Source organism: Crocuta crocuta, unplaced genomic scaffold (assembly GCF_008692635.1).
Source record: "Crocuta crocuta isolate KB4526 unplaced genomic scaffold, BGI_CrCroc_1.0 scaffold167, whole genome shotgun sequence".
Taxonomy (NCBI): Eukaryota; Metazoa; Chordata; class Mammalia; order Carnivora; family Hyaenidae; genus Crocuta; species Crocuta crocuta.
This window is the reverse complement of record NW_027532406.1, coordinates 2,685,710-2,701,627: the sequence shown is the minus strand read 5'-3', so window position 1 is coordinate 2,701,627 and position 15,918 is coordinate 2,685,710. Positions and strand designations below refer to the sequence as shown.

The 15,918-nt window shown below is 38.5% G+C and overlaps 1 protein-coding gene and 1 non-coding gene across 2 annotated transcripts in view; one reads left to right on the top strand and one right to left on the bottom strand.

Annotated features, from left to right (window-relative positions):
- The window catches only part of USP54 (ubiquitin specific peptidase 54), a 128,407-nt gene that overhangs the window by 106,868 nt on the left and 5,621 nt on the right, over positions 1-15,918 (bottom strand). The gene's annotated exons all lie outside the window — the stretch shown is intronic.
- Positions 10,762-10,868, top strand: LOC144243605 (U6 spliceosomal RNA). The gene has a single exon (XR_013338693.1). It is a non-coding gene; the product is annotated as a U6 spliceosomal RNA (small nuclear RNA).

Genomic DNA, 15,918 nt, shown 5'->3' with positions numbered 1-15,918 from the left:
TTTTTTTTTTTTTTTAATCTTATGTAAAAATTAAGCCAGGGGTGCCTGGGTGGCTCCGTCAGCTGGGTGTCCGATTTTTGCCCATGTCATGATCTCACTGTTTGTGAGTTCGAGCCCCACATTAGGCATGGGGCTGACATGTGCTGTGCTGAGCTGTACAGACAGCTCAGAGCCTGAAGCCTATTTCAGATACATGTCTGCCTCCTCCTCTGTCCTTCCCCTGTTCATACTGTCTCTCTCTGTCTCTCAAAAAATGAATAAATGTTAAAATTTTTTTTAATTAAGCCAAAATGATCATGGACTTAAATATAAAATACAAAACTATAAAACTTTTAAAAAAAATACAAAAAAATCTGTGTTATCTAGAGTTAGGCAAAGAGTTCCTAGGCTTGATGCCAAAAGCATGAGTCACAAGGGGAAAAACTGATAAATTAGATCTCACCAAAATTAAAAACTTTTGTTCTAGGAGCGCCTGGGTGGCTCAGTCGGTTAAGCATCCGACTTCAGCTCAGATCATCATGATCTCATGGTTCGTGGGTTCGAGCCCCACGTCGAGCTCTGTGCTGATGGCTAGCTCAGAGCCTGGAGCCTGTTTCAGATTCTGTATCTCCCTCTCTCTCTGACCCATCCCTGTTCATGCTGTCTCTCTCTCTCTCTCTCTCTCAGAAATAAATTTTTTTAAAAAACATTTAAAAAATTAAAAAACTTTTGTTCTATAAAAGCCTAGGTGAAAGGATGAAAAACCAAGCTACAAACTAGAAGAAAACATTTGCAAACCACATATTCAACAAAGGACTAGTATCTAAGCTATATAAAGATCTTTCGGAACTCAACAATAAAATATCAAACAAGCCAGTTAGAAGATGGACACATGATATGAAGAGATATTTCAACAAAAAGATATTCACATAGCAAATAAGCACATGAAAAGATGTCCAATATTACAAGCCATTAGGGAAATGCAAATCAAAACCACAATGCAGTATTATGGCAACATCTCTCAGAATGGCTAAAATAAAAAGTAGTGACAACACCAAATGCTGGTGAGGGTGCATAGAAAATGGATTACTGATACATCACTGATGGGAATGTAAAATTTATTTTAGTGCCAGTCTCGAAAACAGTTTGACAGGTTCTTTAAAATCTGAACATGCAACTACCATACAATCCAGCAATTAGACTCCTGGACATCCCCGAGAAATGAAAATGTATATTCATATAAAATTTGTACACAAATGTTCATAGCAGCTTTCTTTGTAATAGCCCAAAACTAGAATCAGCCCAGATGTCTTTCAACAGGTGAATGTTTAAACAAATGATGGTACATATGTCCATATCACAGAACAGTACTCAGCAAAAAAAGGAACAAACTATTGATACACGCAACAACTTGAGTGACTCTCCAGGAAATCATGCCGAGTGGAAAAAAAGAAAATCCCAAAAGGTGACATAGTGTATGATTCCATTTATACATTTTTGAAGTGAGAGAATTTTAGAAAGGAAGGACAGATGAGTGGTTGCCAGGAATGGGGTGGGTTACCTGTGGAGCATTCTTGTGGAGATGCTTGTGGTTTTAAAACTCTTCAGTGTGTTGTCTATGGTAATGGATACATGAAGCTGCACATCCAAAAAAATTACACAGAATATACAAACAAACACACACACAAAGAGTAAAAATGTAAAACTACAGAAATCTGAATTAGATCAATGGTGTTTATTAGTATCATTACCCTGGTTGTAATATTATACCATACTTCTGCTAAATGCTCTCATTTGGGGAAACAGCACAAAATGTACAGAGATCTCTCTGTATTATTATTTTTTTTAATGTTTTATTTGTTTCTGAGAGAGAGAGAGAGAGCAGGGGAGAGTCAAAGAGAGAGGGAGACACAAAATCTGAAGCAGGCTCCAGGCTCTGAGCTAGCTGTCAGCACAGAGCCCGATGTGGGGCTCGAACCCACAAACTGTGAGATCATGACCTGAGCCAAAGTCGGACGCTTAACCAACTGAGTCACCCAGGCACCCCTCTCTGTATTATTTCTTGCAACTGCAAATGAATCTACAATTATCTCAATAAAAAATTCAATTTAAAAATATGTGGGTGGGGCATTTGGCTGGTTCAGTCAGTAGAGCATGTGACTCGATCTCAGGGTTATGAATTCGAGCCCTAATTGGGTGTAGAGATTACTTAAAAAAATAAAATAAAATGTGGGTATAAGTAACTTACCCAGGATCACACAGAAAGTGAGCTGGCATTCAAACCTAGTCTTGGGGCGCCTGAGTGGCTCAGTTGGTTAATCATATGACACCTGATTTGGGCTCAGGTCATGATCTCAGGGTGGTGAAATCAGCTCAGAGCTGCTCATGAAACCTGCAGAAGATTCCTTCCCTCTTCATCTGCCCCTCCCCTGCTCTTTCTTTCTCTAACAACAACAAAAACCTAGTCTTGACACTTAGCTTTTTATCTTCACCCAGGAAAATAGTAACAAATAACTTTAGGCAAATTACTTCCAGAAAACAAAAAACTAAACACTAAGCCAAAAAAAAAGCAATTACGGGGGCACCTTCGTGGCTCAGTTGAGCACCCAAATCTTGATTTTGGCTCAGGTCATGATCTCATGGTTGTGAGACCAAGCCTCAGGTCAGCAGAGCCTGCTTGGGATTCTCTCTTTCCCTCCCCCATTCATGCATGCTCACTCACTATCTCTCAAAAGAAATAAACTTTTTTTAAAAATTTTTGTTTTAATGTTTTATTTATTTCTGAGAAAGAGAGAGAGACAGTGTGAGCAGGGGGGGGTCAGAGAGAGAGTGAGACACAGAATCTGAAGCAGGCTCCAGGCTCTGAGTTAGCTGTCAGCACAGAGCCCGACACGGGGCTTGAACCCACAAACCGTGAGATCATGACCTGAGCCAAAGTCGGACACTTAACTGACTGAGCCACCCAGGTGCCACTAAATAAACTTTTTTTTAAAAAAGCAATTACTAACAGGAGGAAAAACAGTATTTATGTAAGAAAGGAAATGTATTATTATATGGCTTAGCTGTGAACAATATTTATAAAGCCATAATATAAACAATGAATATTGATATATTAGTTTTTTCTATTGCTGTGGTAAAAAAACAAACATTTTATCTTAGACTTCTGTAGATTAAAAGTCTCATATACTTTCACTGGACTAAAATCACAGTGGTGCTAAGGCTGGACTCCCTTCTAGAAGTTCTAGGGAAGAATCTTTTTTGTTGCCTTTTCTAGATTCTAAAGAATGCCTGCATGCCTGCAATGCTCATGGTTCTCTTTCCTCCATCTGCGAACCAGCAACAGAGATTGAGTCCTCATATAACTAACATCTCTTCTGCCTTTCTCATCCACTTTTAACAATCCTATTAATTACACTGAACCCAACTCAATAATCCAGTATAACCTCCCTATTTTAAAATCAGCTGATTAGCAATCTTAATTCCACATGCAAACTTAATTCTTTTTTGCCATGTAAGGGAACATGCTCACAGGTCCTGATGATTAGGAGGAGACATTTGGGGTGGGAGTGGGCGGTATTATTTTGCTTACCACAACTGATTTAACCAAAAACTATATTATACCTGCATTGGGAGAAAAAGTGTATATGTATACGTGCAGAGCCAGGAGGAGGCGCAATTTAAGCATATCATTTAGAAATATATATAAAGGTAAAAAATAAAAAACACCAACATTTAAGGAACTAAAGAACAAGAATCAGGGGTAGGTAGGGAAAAGAATCAGGGGTAGACTGGGGTGCCTGAGTCAGTTATGTGTCTGACTCTTGATTTTGGCTTAGGTCATGATCTCACAGTTCGTGAGGTTAAGCCCCATGCCAGGCTCTATACTAAGCAGTGTGGAGCCTGCTTGAGACTCTCTCCTTCTCTCTGCCCTTCCTCCAGTTGCGTTCTCTCTCAAAATAAACAAACAAACAACAACAACAAGAACAAAGAATCAGGGGTAGGTATTGAACAGTAGGGCAGAAGAAAGGTATTTTTCCTTATGAGCCTTAAAGTAGTATTTCACTTTAAAATGTACATGGATTACTATGACTTGATTTTATCTTTTAATGGCTTCCAATTTGCATGGCTTTATCTCCGCCAAATCAGTTGCATAATATTAATACTCTTGGGCACTGCTCAGCAATAGCTGAGCAAAGCACTTTGAGGAAACTGTAGGAAAAAGAACAATTTGAACCAATAACTATGGAATTTGTCCTGACTTATGTCTTTTAGCACTCTGAGCAAAAAACCTAGTTAGAAAATTATTAACTAATTTCCTGGAAAATATCTGTAACCTAGAGAGGAAGGAGACAGCTTCTAACGCTTAGAACTAGGTAAGTGCCACAAGCTTAAACAGTTGGTCTACCTTCATCAATGCCACCACGAATAAATTCGCTGTTCAGTGTATTAGTTCTGGTGAAAAGTGGCATGGGCAAAGTCAGGATGACAAGAACAAATTTGACTTGTTTAGGAAATAGAAAGTAGCTTAGACTGGATGCAAGGATAAGATAGTGGGAATCTAACTAGAAATAAAGTAAAAATCACAGGTCAGTATTTGATAATGGAAGACCACTGAATGCAGTTGAACAGCAAAGTGACAAAGAGCAAAGTATACTTTTTTACTCAGTTTTCAAAAGTGGTTTGTATTCAATGATGCTCAGGGAAAGTATTATCAGAACCAAGCCACATCTAAGACTGTGGTGGGACACTTGAGGCTCTCAGGTAGAAAATGTAAGGAGGCACTCAATCTCAGGATCAATCAAGTGACCATGCACTTACAAAACCTTGAGTGCCTCCTTAAATTTTCCATTTGCACAACCCTTAGTATCCATATTTTGTGGGCAAAGTACCACATTTGCCTCAACTATAAGAGCCAAAAAGTGGAAACAACCCAAATGTCTATCAGCTGATGAACAAATAAAATGTATTATATTCATACAGTAGAATAAGGAATATTTTTCAGCCACAAAAAGGAATGAAATACTGATACATGTCACAACATGATAGACCTTGAAAATATGCTGAGTGAAAAAAGCTAGTCACAAAAGGCCACATAATGATAACTTATGATTCCATTTGTATGTAATGTTTAGAGTGGGTAAATCTATAGGGACAGAAATAAATTAGGAATTGCCAAGGGCTGGGGTTGTGGGTAGAAATGGAGAGTGATTGCTAATGGTTATATAGTTTATTTTTGGGGTGATAAAAATGGTAATAAAACTGATTATACTGACAGTTGTACAATTAAAATATACTAAAAACTTTTAAATTATATATGTTAAATGGGTGAAATATATAATGTGTGGATTATATCTCAATAAAAATGTTATTTTATTTTTTTTAATTTATTTATTTTGAGAGAGAGAGAGAGAGCAAGCGCAAGCAGGGGAGGAGCAGAGAGAGAGGGACAGAGAGTGAATCTCAAGTAGGCTCTACACTGTCAGCACAGAGCCCAATTTGAGACTCGAACTCACAATGAGATCATGACCTGAGCTGAAATCAAGAGTCAGACACAACCAACTGAGCCACCCAGGCGCCCCTAAAACTGTTATTTTAAAAACAGGTATTTACGGGGCGCCTGGGTNATAAAATAAAAAAATAAAAAAGAAAAACAGGTATTTAGAAAACTATTGAAAGAAAAAATAAAAAAGATGAAAGTCACTGTGAAATAAGAACTTCAAATTGAATTTTAAAAAAGAGTCTTATGTCTTTTCATGAGTTTGTAGAGTAGGCATAGGAAAGGCAACTATAAATCAGACTTCTATACTTTGCCCAGTTAAAATCATGGCCAGAATTTCATTCATACAGATTTCCTACTCAAAATAACTTGTGATGTGGCAATTTGTGGCTTAAACATTGGTCAAAACATGAATAATATAAATGTGTATTCTTAATATCAGTAAATACTCTAAAAGTCAGAAATGTCTAAAATTTACCTTTGTAATTACAAAGTTTCTTATATCAATTCTGTGAAATAACTAGAGGTTTCCTTAGACCTGGTAGGCCCCAACTAAAATGATACTGCTTTGGAGGGCCCGGGTAGGCTCAGCTGGTTAAGTGTCCCACTCTCAATTTCGGCTAGGGTCATGATCTCATAGTAGTGACATCGAGCCCCATATCAGGCTCCGCACTGAGTGTGGGATGTGGGACCTGCTTGGGATTCTCTCTCTCCCTCTGCCTCTGTCCCTCCCCAGCTTGTTCTCTCTCTCTCTCAAAATAAACAAACATTAAATAAATAAATAAATAAATAAATAAATAAATAAGATACTGCCTCTCTCTGGGGTTCCCCAACACTGAAGGAACACATATGGGAATTTCCAATAGTTGGCCACAAACTATTTTCTAGTCTTCACTGACCATGAATAAAGATAAATAAAGGCTGAAAGTAATGGCAAAAGAGGATCAAGGAACTTATTTTCTTCTGGCACCATACAGTTTTGACTGGGGATCAACATTTGGGACAGAATGCACCACCAAAGGAAGTGGATCTGAACAGAAACAACAGCTAAGCCCATGTCAGAAATGAGATAATGGCACACAAATAAAGAGAAAGTTCTGTTTTTATAGATAACGGATTTTTCTACAAACCTGATTATGAAACTACTATACTGTCTAAAAGATATCTATTCAGAAATTTCTTCTCAGGATAAAGGTAAACTTTTTTCTGGGAATTTCAAATTAGTCATCGAATTCCTGCTTGGCTTTATATTAAAAACGTACGTTTCATGTCATAGGAAAAAATGAACCTATACACAGGTCAAAATAAGACCAACAAAAATATTCCACAAGAGTCCAATATATTCTTATCCTCAGGTTCTGTTTTCATTTCAAAATTCAAATACTATCTGAAAAATATGCTTTGTAGAAAATGTTCCTTGCTTTCAACATGGTACAGGAAGGTACTTTGCTAAGAGAAAGTGCTTAAATACTGAAACATGGATTTCAGAAAAGTTCATTCGTTGCACATCAACAACAGGGCTATATTTCCTATTTGCAAAAAGCTAAGTAATGAACATAATACCTTTTTATTCTCTTTTTTTAAATTTTTTTAACGTTTATTTATTTTTGAAACAGATAGAGACAGAGCACGAGCTGGGGAAGGGCAGAGAGAGAGGGAGACACAGACTCTGAACAGGCTCCAGGCTCTGACCTATCAGTACAGAGCCCAATGCAGGGCTCGAACCCATGGACTGCGAGATCATGACCTGAGCCAAAGTCGAACACTTAACCAACTGAGCCACCCAGGCGCCCCAATACCTTTTTATTCTCAAAAGCCACTTGTCTATAGAGAAAATTTATATAGCCAAACTGAAAGAAATAAGAAAAACTCTAAAACAGTAACAGAAGATTAAAAACATTTTTGTATATACTACAATCATACAAATATTGATATATGTGTCTGATATAAAGGAGAGAGACAGAAAGAGAGAGAACTCACAAATTTAGTATATGGCACTATCCCCAAAACAAAAATAAAGAATTTGGATAGCCTTTCTACAGATGTACTCCCTAGAAGAAAAAGACTAAAAAGTAAACATCAGAGGTGCTGAGTGCCTCAGTCAGTTAAACATCTGACTCTTGATTTCCACTCAGGTCACGATGTCACAGTTTGTGAGATCAAGCCCCTCGTAGTGCTCTGTGCTGACAGTGTGAAGCCTGCTTGGGATTCTCTCTCCATCTCTCCCTGCCCCTCCTCTGCTCACTCTGTGTCTCACAAAATAAACATTTTTTTTAAAGTGAACCTCAAAGTGAATTCTACTCTCTCAGTAATTCTCATTAAACATAAAATATGTGTCCATATTTTTAATATCAATAGACAAACCTAAAATTTTAGTGAAGATGTGATCAGGCTGATGACTGGCTCAACATTAACCTGAACATTAGAATTTATCTTCAATATTATATCTTCTGGGAGCAATACTGTTTTTCTAACAGCTAAATGTTCCTCTCAGCACTTCATATCATTTTCCCAACTCCATACCCATACCATTCCTACTCATCCCAAAGCTTAGCAATTTCTTCTATGTCTGGAAAATCCCTTAACACTCCCAGCTCCCAGAATGTTATCCTTGTCAGCCTCTGCCTTCCCTTACCTTTAGTTGATGCCTTTCACTTATAGATACATCCAAACCTCAACAGGGCAGTGAATTTATCAGCAGCTATCAACAATGGAAAGGGTCTGAAATGGGGTGGGGAGTTTCATGTATGACCAGCAGTTCATGGATTCCCTACCTGCTATATTAGCCATTTTGATATAACCTTTAAGACAGACATCATATCTTGGTATTCTTTTCAGTGCTATCCAATGGCATTTTATGCACCAATGGAAATGTTCCATATCTGCACTGTCCAATATAATAGCCATATGTGACTATATGGCTAGTACAACTGAGGAAATGAATTTTTACCCTTAATTACCTTTTTAAATGTTTATTTATTTTTGAAAGAGAAGGAGAGAAAGACAGAGCACAAGCAGGGGAGGGGCAGAGAGAGAGGGAGACACAGAATCAGAAGCAGGCTCCAGGCTCTGCACTGCCAGTATAGAGCCAGATGTGGGGCTTGAACTCACGAACCATGAGATTATGACCTGAGCTGAAGTTGGACGCTTAACCAACTAAGCCACCCAGGCGCCTCTACCCTTATTTTTTAATAGTCACATGTGGCTAGTGACCTCCATATTGAACAGTAAAGTTAATTCCTACAGAAACTAAAGCTGTTGCTCTGGATGCCAAACCCTCCCCCACCTCCACCAGTGACCAGATACCCAACCAGGATCTTGCCAACCCTCTCTCCTAGAAGACGTTCTTGTATGCCCCAGCTTGTCGAGAGGGTCTTACAGTGAATAAATGAATCATTTGGAACCACAGTGTGACTAACTTCCTATAGTTCCTATAACCTCAATTCCTGCTGCTTTGTCCCAACTACTAAACTGCCTTTTATGAGCTTCAAGCTAGTACTTTCCTTTAGATATTGCCAATTAGATCACTGTTTCTCTGACTTTAAGGTGTCTATGAATCACCTGGGGATCTTGTTAAGATACATTCTTTTTTTTTTAATATGTTGGCTTTTTTTATTATATGAAAGAGAGAGAAAACGTGCAGGGGAGGGGAGAAGCAGAGAGAGAGAGAGAGAGAGAGAGAGAGAGAGAATCCCAAGTAGGCTCCATGCCCAGCATGGAGCTCAATGAGGGGCTCAGTCCCATGACCCTGGGATCAACGCCTGAACAGAAATCAAGAGTCAGGTTCTCAACCAACCAAGCCACCCAGGCACCCCATTAATTCATAGTTTTATTCACCAGACTTGGCTTAAAGAATTCTAACCTTCTTAGAATTTCCCTAGTGTAAAGATAACATCAAACCACTGCAATGGGCCCATTCTAGTGTTTTACCTACCAATGATCAAGAGGCTTCCCATAAAAGCAAATACCAAGGCGCAATCAGGTGGCTCAGTTGGTTAAGGGTCTGGCTTCAGCTCAGGACATGATCTCAAAGCTCATGAGTCGGACTCTCTGCTCTCAGTGCACAGCCCACCTTGAATCCTCTCTCTCTACACTCCTCCTCAAAAATAAATAAACATTTGTGGCACGTGGGTGGCTCAGCCAGTTAAGCGTTTGATTTCAGCTCAGGTCATGATCTCATGGTTCATGATTTCAAGCCCTGCATCTGTGCTGACAGCCCAGAACCTGGGCTGTCTCCCTCTCTGTCTGCCCCCTCCTCCACTCATGCTCTGTCTCTCCCTCAAAAAATAAGCAAACAGGGGCACCTGGGTGGCTCAGTCCATTGAGTGTCTGACTTTAGCTCAGGTCATGATCTCCCGGTCCATGAGTTCGACACCCGCATCAGGTTCTGTGCTGACAGCTCAGAGCCTGGAGCCTGCTTCAGATTCTGTGTCTCACTCTCTCTCTGCCCCTTTCCCTCACACTCTGTCTCTCAAAAATGAATAAATGTTAAAAAATTTTTAAATAAACACTTAAAATATAAATAAATGAACATTTTTTAAAAAAACAGTGCAAGCTATATGATAAAGGATTAATATTTTTCTGATAAAAACTTTTAAAACTTGTCAAAGTAAGAAAAAATCACATGCCAAAATGAAAACTACCTAAGACATGAACAGCTAAAAATATGACTATCTTGAAAATTCAAAACAATCAAATGAAAAATCATTATATCACTATATTCAATAAAAGGATTTATTAAGGTAATCCAATTCAAGATCAACATAGAAGAATCAATAGCTTACCTATATGTCAGCAATAACCAATTTTTTTAATGTCATGAGGTAAAAGATCCCAACTGTCATAACAACTTTAAATAACTATAAACTACCTAGAAATTAGATGTACAAGATCAATATGGAGAAGTATAAACTTTTTGAAGGATGATTTTAACTTGAATAAAGAAAATATCCTGTTTCTAAATGGAAAGTCCCAACATTGCAAAGATATAAATTCTCCCAGGAAGTAAATAATCTGTTTCTATCAATCGCAATTACAATCCCAACAGAACTTTGTAATGAAACCTGAAAGGCTAATTCTGAAGGAAAAGTCTCTTCTTACATATATTCTAAGACTGAGGGGAGCTTACCTTCAAACATACTATAAATCAGCAATAATTAAAACTAGGTGGTATTGAGGCATCTGGCTGGCTTAGTTGGTGGAGCATGTGACTCTTGATCTCAGGGCTGGGTTCAAGCCCCACGTGGGCTTAGAGATTACTTAAAACTAAAAAACGAAATCTTTTAGTGCTTGCTTTGACAACACATATACTAAAACTGGAATATTACAGAGAAGATTAGAATGGTCCCTGTGCAAGGATAACATGCAAATTTGTGAAGCATTCCACATTTTTAATTCTTTATCCAGCAAGGTTGTCATTCAGAATAAAAGGTGAGATAAAGAGTTTCTCAGATAAACAAAAACTAAAGGAGTTCATGACCACTAAGCCAGCCATGCAAGAAATTTTAAGGGGGACACTGAGTGGAGAGAAAGAAAAAACAAAAGAAGACCAAAGCAACAAAGGCTACAAAGGACCGGAGAACATCACTAGAAACACCAACTCTACAGGTAACACAAAGGCACTGAATTCATATCTTTCAATAATCACTCTGAAAGTAAACGGACTAAATGCTCCAAACAAAGACATAGGGTACAGCACCAGGGTGGCTCAGTCATTAAGCATCTAACTATATGGCTCAGGTCATGATATCACGGTTTGTGAGTTTGAGCCCCACATCAAGTGAGCTCAAGTTCCACTTATGAGCTCAAGTTCCACTTCAGGTGAGCTGGAGCCCTGCTTCTGGTGAGCTCAAGCCCTGCTTCAGGGGAACAAAAGCCCTGCTTCAGGTGAACAGGGGCCCCACTTTGGGTAAGCCCCCCCTTTTCTCTCTCTCTACCCCTCCTGGGATTCTCTCTTTCTCTCTCTGCCCCTTGCCCACTTGGGCCCTTTCTCTCTCTTAAAAAAAAAAAAAAAAAAAGACATAGGGTGTCAGAATGGATGGAAAAACAAAATCTATCTATATGCTGCCTACAAGAGACTAATTTTAGACCTAAAGACACCTACAGATTGAAAGTGATGGGATGGAGAACCATCTATCACACTAAGCCAGTGGAAGTTAAAAGAAAGCCAAAGTAGCCATACTTGTATCAGACAAACTAGATTTTAAAACAAAGACTATAATGAGATGAAGAAGGACATTAAATCATAATTAAGGGATCTATCTATCAAGAAGATCTAACAATTATAGGGATGCCTGTGTGGCTCAGTTGGTCAAGCGTCCAACTTCAGCTCAGGTCATGATCTCACAGTTCGTGAAAAACTGAGAGCTTTCCCCTTAAGGTCAGGAACATGACAGGGATGTCCACTCTCACCAGTGTTATTCAACATAGTGCTGGAAGTCCTAGCCTCAGCAATCAGACAACAAAACAAAATAAAAGGCATCCAAAATAGCAAAGGAGAAGACAACCTTTTATACTTCACTTTCACTCTTCATGATGTAGACATGATACTCTAAATCAATAACCTGAAAGACTCCACCAAAAAACTGCCAGAACTGATATGAGAATTCAGCAAAGTCGCAAGATATAAAATCAACATACAGAAATCAGTTGCATTTCTAAACACAAATAATGAAGCAGCAGAAAGAGAAATCAAGGAATTTATCCCATTTACAATTGTACCAAAAACCATAAGATACCTAGGATTAAACCTAACCAAAGAGGTAAAAGATCTGTACACTGAAAACTATAGAAAGCTTATGAAAGAAATTGAAGAAGACACAAAGATATGGAAAAATATTCCATGCTCTTGCATTGGAAGAACAAATACTGTTAAAATGTTGATACTACCAAAAAGCATTCTATACATTCAATGCAATCCCTATCAAAATAACACCAGCATCCATCACATAGAACAAACAATCCTAAAATTTGTATGGAACCAGAAAAAGACCATGGATAGCCAAAGTAATGTTCAAAAAGAAAACCAACGCTGGAGGCATCACAATTCCAGACTTCAAGCTGTATTCCAAAGCTGCAATCACCAAGACAGTATGGCACTGGGCACTAAAACAGAAACATAGATCAATGGAACAGAGCAAAGGAGCCAGAAACAGATCCACAAATGTATGGCCAACTAATCTTCAACAAAGCAGGAAAGAGAATCCAATGGAAAAAATTGTCTTCGGCAAATGGTGCTGGGAAAACTGGAGAGCGACATGCAAAAGAATGATCCTGGGACCACTTTCTTATGCCATACACAAAGATAAATTCAAAATGGATGAAAGACATAAATGTGAGACAGAGAATCATCAAAATCCTAACGGAGAAAACAGGCAGCAACTTTTTTACCTTGGCTGCAGCAACTTCTTCCTGGTCATGTCTCTGGCAAGGGAAATAAAAACAAAAATGAACTATTGGGACCTCATGAAGATATAAAGCTTCTGCACAACAAAGGAAACAATCAACAAAACTAAAGGCAACCAACAGAATGGGAGAAGATATTTGCAAATGACATATTGGACAAAAGGTTAGTATTCAAAATCTATAAAGAACTTCTCAAATTCAACATCCAAAAAACAAATAATCCAGTGAAGAAATGGGCAGAAGACACAGACACTTTTCCAAAGAAGACATCCAGATGGCCGATAGACACATGAAAAGATGTTCAACATCACTGATCATCAGAAAAATACAAATCAAAACTATGATGAGATACCACCTCACACCTATTAGAATGGCTAAAATTAGCAACTCAGGAAACAACAGATGTTGGCGAGGATGCAGAGAAAGAACGCTTTTGCACTGTTGGTGGGAATGCAAACTGGCACAGCCACTCTGGAAAACAGTATGGAAGTTGCTTAAAAAATTAAAAATAGAATTATCCTACAACCCAGCAATCTCACTACTAGTTATTTATCCAAAGAATATAAAAATGCTGATTCAAAGGGGCACATGTACCCCAATGTTTATAGCAGTGCTATCAACAATAGCCAAATTATGGAAAGAGCACAAAGGCCCATCAACTAATGAATGGATACAGAAGATATGTGGTATGGAGCGCCTGAGTGGCTCAGTCAGAGGCACCTGGATGGCTCAATCATCTGACTGAGTGTCTGATTCTCGATTTCAGCTCAGGTCATGATCTCACAGTTTATAAGTTCAAGCCCCCTGTCAGCCTCTGCACTGGGAGCACAGAGCCTACTTGGAACTCTTTCTCTCTTTCCCTCTTTCTGCCCCTCCCCTGCTTGCTCGCTCGCTCTCTCTCAAAATAAACAAATAAACACTAAAAAATATTATATATGCATACATATACATATACGTATGTGTCTATATATCTACACACAATGGAATACTACTTGACTTGGCAATCAAAAAGAATGAAATCTTGCCATTTGCAACAATGTGGATGGAACCAGAGTGTATTATACTAAGGAAATAAGTCAGAGAAAGACAAATGTCGTATGATTTCACTCATGTGTAATTTAAGAAACACAAAAGATGAACATAGGGGAAGGGAAGGAAAAATAAGGTAAAAACGGAGGAAGGCAAACCATAAGAGACTCTTAAGGACAGAGAACTGGGAGTTGCAGGAAGGGAGGTGAATAAGAGGATGAGCTAAATGACTGATAGGCATCAAAGGAAAGCACTTGTTGGGATGAGCACTGGGTAAGTGCTGAATCACTGGGTTTTACTCCTGAAACCAATATTATACTGAATGTTAACTAACTTGAATTTAAATAATGAAATATTTTTAAAATTAAAAAAATAAAATCTTTTATAAAAGAGAAAAAGATAGCCACCCAGGCACCCCATGAGCATAAAAATTTTAGTATATCAGGGAACCAGGGCGGCTTAGTCAGTTAAGCATCCAACTCTTGATCTCAGCTCAGATCATGATCTCACAGTTCATGAGATCAAGCCCTGTGTCAGGCTCTGCGCTGACAGCATGAAGCCTGCTTGGGATTCTCTCTCTCCCGCTATCTCTGCCCATATCTCCGCTTACACACACACATGCTCTCTCCCTCTCAAAAATAAATAAATAGGGGCACCTGGGTGGCTCAGTCAGTTAAGCCTCCCACTTCAGCTCAGGTCATGATCTTGCAGTTTGTGAGTTTGAGTCCCACACTGGGCTTTGTGCTGACAGCTTGGAGCCTGGAGCCTGTTTCATATTGTGTCTCCCTCTTTCTCAGCCCCTCCCCCGCTTACACTCTGTGTGTGTCTTTCTCTCTCTCAAAACTAAATAAACGTTAAAAATAAATAAACATTAAAAAAATCTTTTAGTGTATTAATAGATACCATAAATAATGCAACACATTAGAGAAAATATGTGTTCTCTCTATATAAAAATAAATAAATACACACACACACAGATTTGCATCCATATACGTATAAAGAGCTCTTGTTAATCAAAAGGTAAAAGAAAAAGTTTTTTTAAAAAGTCAGGGGTGCCTGGGTGGTTCCAGTGGGTTAAGCCTCTGACTCTCAATTTTGGCTTTGTTCATGATCTCACAGTTGTGGCATCATGCCCTGCATCAGGCCCTAACTGATAGCATGGAGCCTGCTTGGGATTCTCTCTCCCTCTCTCTATGCCCCTACCCCACTTACACTCCCTCTCCCTCCCTCCCTCTCTCTCTCTCTCTCTGTCTCTCTCAAAATAAATAAACTTAAAAAAGTAAATAACAAAATTTTAAAAGTCAAAGGATAGAATAAACAGTTTCATAGAAAGAAATGTAAAATTGGGGTGGCTTAGTCGTTTAAGCATCCGACTTTTGTTTAGGTCATGATCTCGCGCTTCGTGGGTTCGGAACCCACGTCGGGCTCTGTGCTGACCGCCAGCTCAGAGCCTGGAGCCTGTTTCAGTCTGTGATTCCCTCTCTCTCTGACCCTCCCCTGCTCATGCTGTCTCTCTCTCTCTCTCTCCTAGAAATAAATAAAACATTAAAAAAGAAAGAAAGAAATGTAAATAGTCAATAAAAAAATTAAAAGATACTCAAACTCACAAGTAATCTGAAAACTGCAAATTTTCTGCCCATAATATAGTAAAAGATTGATAATACCAAGTGTTGGCAAGTATGTAAGGATATAGGCACTTTCACAAAGTGCTAGTAGAGTACATAATAGTACACAGACTATATGAAGGGCAGATTGGCAGTATCTTTGAAAATATACACACTTTTAAGATATAATTCTAGCCACTACTATACAGGTATTCTAGAACATTAATACAAGAGAAAGAATAAGGGATGTTCATTTTGGTTGGTAAATGCAAAAATCTTGGACAATTTAAATGCCCATCAATTTAAAAAATGGTTAAATTACAAAATGAAATACAATCAGCTGTTAAAAAGTGTGTATTGAAAAACAAAGTGTGTATTGACAGAATGAGATGCTCTACGCAAGTA